The sequence below is a fragment of the Eucyclogobius newberryi genome, unplaced genomic scaffold, assembly GCF_026437365.1.
Source record: "Eucyclogobius newberryi isolate DKJ021-1_F unplaced genomic scaffold, fEucNew1.0.hap1 SCAF_182, whole genome shotgun sequence".
In the NCBI taxonomy this organism is placed as follows: domain Eukaryota; kingdom Metazoa; phylum Chordata; class Actinopteri; order Gobiiformes; family Gobiidae; genus Eucyclogobius; species Eucyclogobius newberryi.
Genome location: NW_027315815.1, coordinates 37586 through 43486, shown reverse-complemented (window position 1 = coordinate 43486; position 5901 = coordinate 37586). Strand labels below are relative to the sequence as shown.

Sequence of the window (5901 nt, the reverse complement as noted above, 5' to 3'; positions counted from 1 at the left end):
TGCATGGAACCGCACAGAGGCCAACGCCACACAGACGGCACCTGTACTTTGTTTGCCGCCTGCCTTTGGTACGAGAGCGGTCAGAGCACACGGCGCAGTCTGGACGTCCCTCTGCTTGACAAAGCCAATGACGCTCTGTGAGTCTCTGTGGCATTTCACCCTCCGGTCTTGAGCGCCTTTCTTGTTTTTTGGAGTGATCAGCCAGTAATGCATCAATAATGTTCTGAATGTAAACCTTTAAAGGTTTGTGTGGGCCTGGAGTGGATTTGGTGTATATGATGTGTGAGTTGACAATACTTATGCTTATAATGGCATTGAATATGCGATGATACCATTTCCGGGACCTGTGTGGAAAGAGGTATGTCTTCATCCTCTGGTCAGCAGTGTCCACTCCACCCATGTAGGCGTTGTACTGGTCGACACATACAGGTCTTTTGATGTCACGGAAGCCAGTGTCATCTGTCTTGGATCGGATCCTCCTCTGAACACAATCATTTCCATGGACTGTGGACAACATGGTGAGACGTTTAGTATCGTGCCAAGCACAAGCCAGGAGTTTTCCCTTTCTGCAAAAAACTGGGTCATCTCCTTTTTTCAGCTGTAAGACACTTTTACCAAGGCATTTTGGCATCCCCAACCTGGTAATCCTTACCGTCCCACACAGTCCAGTTTCCAAATCTGCTAATTCATTTGCAATTACAGGCGAGGTATAGTAACTGTCCATGTAAATCTCGTGTCCTTTGCCCGTAAAGGGAGAAACCAACTCACGGACAACTGCGTGTGTTGCACTGATGTTGCTTGCATTATTTTTGTACTGTCCAGTGTGCATTGACCAGCGCAAAACATACCCTGAACAGCTTTCACTCAGGGCATACACTCTATAGCCATATTTGTCAGGTTTATTCGGAGAGTAACATTTTAGTGAAGATCTCCCCTTGAAAGCTATTGTCATTTCATCTAAAGAAAGCTCCTTGATTGGACTGTAAACTGCTGCAAATTTGGGAATAATCAAATCTATTATTGGGCGGACTTTGAACAGTTTATCGTGCCCGGGCTCGCCTGTTCTCACATAATCATTATTGTTGACAAAATGAAAGAACGAAAGAATGATTTCAAATCTGTTTCTTGACATTACATTTCCAAATCCAGGCGTTTGTGTAAGCCAAAATGTTCCCCAGTAATCCTCGATTTCAGGTTTCTCAACAAGGCCCATGGAGAGATGCAAAGCGAAGAAAGCTTTCATTTCGGTGACTGATACATCATACCACTCAAGAAATCTTGAATGTGGCTTCAGAATCATAGGTGCCATACACTGATGTGCATATCTATTTGTCTCATCAGTAATGAAAGTCCAAAACTGATCGGTCAGAAAGAGTGACAGAATATCAAATGGATTAGCATCCGTCAGATCCATCTCTCCTGTGTAGCCAACTGGGTCTTCAAAAGGTTTGATCCATGCCTCAAATACCTCGACCTCTCTCAGCATGTCCCAGCTCTCATCCACCGGGCAAGTTTTACTGCAGCCACTGGTTCCACTGGTTCCTCACCTCCGTCTGTCCTTTGCACCTGTCCGTTGTTTCGAAGTCCCTTCATCTCCACTTGGAAATCCATCGTCACTCTCGGGGAGATAATACCCTTCAGAGTCAGAATCTGCTGTAAATTGCATGCCACGTGAACTTCCTCCAGCCATTTTTTTCCTTACCGGATCTGCCCTGGATCATACCTGGCTAATAAAGGGAAGTTGCACCGAACCGACCAATGACTGAAGTGATTCATTTTCTACTATTATTTCATTAATTTCCTTGTACGGTAAAGTTGCATTTCTGCGACTTTGGCGCTTAAAGGGTTAACTAAACAGGCCCTTTGACCAAGGAAGCCCCAGCGCCGTAATGATTTCCTGGTTTCCATAAATAATTACATACAGTGGTTACTTCTGGGATTGTATCTCTTGCTTGCTCTGGCAAGGTGAGCAGTCGTCCCTGGGTGGGCTCAAACCACCAACCTTTCGCCTATCAGCAGAACGCGCTAGCCGATTGCGCCACAGAGGCGAGAATCTTAACAGACCCATGAAAGGGTTACCCCTCTAATTGCAATTAGAAATGAAGAAAAACTCTGGATTCAGAGCGCTAACCGCTATACCGTTGAACCACACCTTTCTACAGGATGTCCTGTTTTGAAAATAAGTATGACATTTGATCATTGGGCTATATCAAAGAGAGCAGCATTGAAGTAGGCATACTTCTGCTTCATGGTTTCATTGTGTGGTGGTCATCACATCTGCCCTACACGCAGAAGGTCTTGGGTACAACATTCAGCAAAACCAAACATGTTACCAAACATGTTCATGCTAACAATGTTCCAACGAAAGCATGCTGTTTATGTTTTATAGATCCTTTCCAGGCCATTTATGTCCTGATCTCGCAAAATATCCAATAGACCCAGCATTCCTATTCATTGTATTTTTGAGCAAAGACTAACATTCAGGTACACATGCCGAAACCCGGGATTGAACCAGGAATAACGTAGCGAGAAAATGAACTAGTTCTGTGTGTCCTTTTTTCTTTTCTTTTGATTAAACATAAAACAATACAGGACACGACCAGGGAGCAAAAATCGTAATTAAAAGAACTTAATAGTTACATAAAACATAACATAACATAAAATAAAATAAAAACAAAATCACATTTAAATGAAAATAAGGGTCCTACTTGGTCCAAGTCAATCAAATTAGTGCTTATCCAAATTAAGCCTGGATGTCACTGTTTTCCATTCATCCAATGTCTAATGTCTGTTACTATGTCAGTCAAGTCTTTGATCGTTGGCGTGGTTGGTGTCGAGCATTTCTTTGTGATGGCCTTTTTCTCTACAGCCAAAAGTATGTTCCAAGGGTATCCATTTATTGTGTCCATGGCAGGAGTGTTGAGGCCCAAGTACATAGTTTTAAATTTGAGTGGGATGGCAAAGTCAAAAACAGTCTGCAGTGCCCTGTGAATTTCAGTCCATTATTTTTGAGCAACAGCACAGCCCCAAAACACCTGATAGTGGTTTGCCTGCTGGGTTCTCCAGCAGTTAGCATTTCCTTGTGAATAATGGGCACTTTGACATGGTGTGGTGAAAAAAACATATTTTTCCCCTTCAGGCATGTGATTTTGTGGTCTTCCTTAGGGCTGTTCCTACATTTCCACACTCTTGGTCAGACAAAACCAGGTTAACTTCTCGTCCCCATTGGTTTAGAATATACTTAGCAGAACGTTGTCCAGATTACCAATGCATTGAGATCATTTAGAAATGATTCCCCTCGCAAGTTCTGATTGATTGGTTTCAACAAAGATTACTGTCAGAGGATTATAGTGGTCATTTCTTTGTTTAATTTCTTGCTTATAATAAGTCCTATAAAAGTCCTGTCTCTCCAAGTCAAAGGATTCCTTCAACACATCAATGCTTTTCATTTGAGTTTCTTTTGCAATGCGGTGAAACGTTTACGCCTTTTGTAATCCAGGCGTTGAATCATAAGCTTGGTCATAAGAAAACCAGCTCCAGATTTTAACAGCTTTGTTTAGTTTGTATGCTTTGGTTGGCTCCTTTCAGGGGGTAAGCACAGATTTTACCCAAAGATTCTTCTTGTTTCTGCACTTTTTCAAAAGAGTAACGCTGCTCTCGGGGCACTCAAGGTTCCACCGAGATTTGAACTCAGATCGCTGGATTCAGAGTCCAGAGTGCTAACCATTACACCATGGAACCGCAGACTGGTCATTGGAAGGATAACTTTCATCCAAATCTATAAGTCTTTACATCAATCATCCCTTGCCAAAAAAATGAGAAACAAGGAGTGCAAACAGTGCAAATAATCTTGATGTGCAGCAATACTTTTCCCTCTCTTAATGCAAAGTGTAGCAGCAGTAAACTTGAGGGGGAAAGGTATGGGTTTGAGGGCTCTTCTTGTGGGCTTTTCTGTCCTTGTAAATATTTTTCATAGACAAAAGAGTAGGCATTTCCTGTTTACTAAACAGGCCCTTTGACCAAGGAAGCCGCAGCGCCATAATGATTTCCTGGTTTCCTTACATAATTAGATACAGTGGTTACTTCTGTGATTGTATTTCTTGCTTGCTCTGGCAAGGTGCGCAGTCGTCCCTGGGTGGGCTCCAACCACCAACCTTTCGGTTAACAGCCGAACGAGCTAGCCGATTGCGCCACAGAGACTAGAATCTAGGCATATCCATAAAAGACTTGTGCCTCTAATTGCAATAAGAAATGAAGAAAAACTCTGGATTCAGAGCGCTAACCGCTATACCGTTGAACCACACCTTTCTACAGGATGTCCTGTTTTGAAAATAAGTATGACATTTGATCATTGGGCTATATCAAAGAGAGCAGCATTGAAGTAGGCAAACTTCTGCTTCATGGTTTCATTGTGTGGTGGTCATCACATCTGCCCTACACGCAGAAGGTCTTGGGTACAACATTCAGCAAAACCAAACATGTTACCAAACATGTTCATGCTAACAATGTTCCAACGAAAGCATGCTGTTTATGTTTTATAGATCCTTTCCAGGCCATTTATGTCCTGATCTCGCAAAATATCCAATAGACCCAGCATTCCTATTCATTGTATTTTTGAGCAAAGACTAACATTTAGGTACACCTGCCGAAACCCCGGATTGAACCAGGGACCTTTAGATATTCAGTCTAACGCTCTCCCAACTGAGCTATTTCGGCTACTTTATCGAATAAATTAGGCAAGGGAGGGAAACGTGTGGCATAACGTAGCGAGAAAATGAACTATTTCTGTGTGTCCTTTTTTCTTTTCTTTTGATTAAACATAAAACAATACAGGACACGACCAGGGAGCAAAAATTGTAATTAAAAGAACTTAATAGTTACATAAAACATAACATAACATAACATAACATAACATAAAATAAAAACAAAATCACCTTTAAATGAAAATAGGGGCCCACTTGGTCCAAGTCAATAAAATTAGTGCTTATCCAAATTAAGCCTGAATGTCACTGTTTTCCATTCATCCAATGTCTAATGTCTGTTACTATGTCAGTCAAGTCTTTGATCGTTGGCGTGGTTGGTGTCGAGCATTTCTTTGTGATGGCCTTTTTCTCTACAGCCAAAAGTATGTTCCAAGGGTATCCATTTATTGTGTCCATGGCAGGAGTGTTGAGGCCCAAGTACATAGTTTTAAATTTGAGTGGGATGGCAAAGTCAAAAACAGTCTGCAGTGCCCTGTGAATTTCAGTCCATTATTTTTGAGCAACAGCACAGCCCCAAAACACCTGATAGTGGTTTGCCTGCTGGGTTCTCCAGCAGTTAGCATTTCCTTGAGAATAATGGGCACTTTGACATGGTGTGGTGAAAAAAACATATTTTTCCCCTTCAGGCATGTGATTTTGTGGTCTTCCTCAGGGCTGTTCCTACATTTCCACACTCTTGGTCAGACAAAACCAGGTTAACCCTTTAGGCGCCAGAGATTATGGATGAAATAAATGTATAAATAAAAAACTTCCTGAGATACAGAGAACTGAAGCCGGGGCACAGCTCTGGGTCGGCAGTGCCCCTGGAGGCCCGTAGAAGCTCCACACTCCAGTTGATTCTTGGATAAAAGTGCACCCAGCCGGTCTCGAACTCGCGTGAGGCGGAGCAGGGTTCACACACCCCGCACACGGCCAGACTTTGCCCGGCCAGGGAGCACCTTCTGCGGGTCGGAGGCTCCGGGTCGGAGCCCCTGGAGCCTGGAGCCCTCACTGGGCCCCGAACTCGGCTGCCGGAGGCAGTGCAGTGCCTCATGGATAAAGGTGCACCCAGCCGGTCTCGAACTCGCGTGAGGCGGAGCAGGGTTCACCACCCCGCACACGGCCAGACTTTGCCCGGCCAGGGAGCACCTTCTGCGGG

At 43.6% G+C, this 5901-nt stretch overlaps 2 non-coding genes across 2 annotated transcripts; both read right to left on the bottom strand.

Annotated features, from left to right (window-relative positions):
• Positions 1-3669: 3669 nt before the first annotated feature.
• trnaq-cug (transfer RNA glutamine (anticodon CUG)) lies at positions 3670-3741 on the bottom strand. Its single transcript has one exon. It is a non-coding gene; the product is annotated as a tRNA-Gln (tRNA).
• Positions 3742-4643: 902 nt separating this feature from the next.
• Positions 4644-4716, bottom strand: trnaf-gaa (transfer RNA phenylalanine (anticodon GAA)). Its single transcript has one exon. It is a non-coding gene; the product is annotated as a tRNA-Phe (tRNA).
• Positions 4717-5901: the final 1185 nt, after the last annotated feature.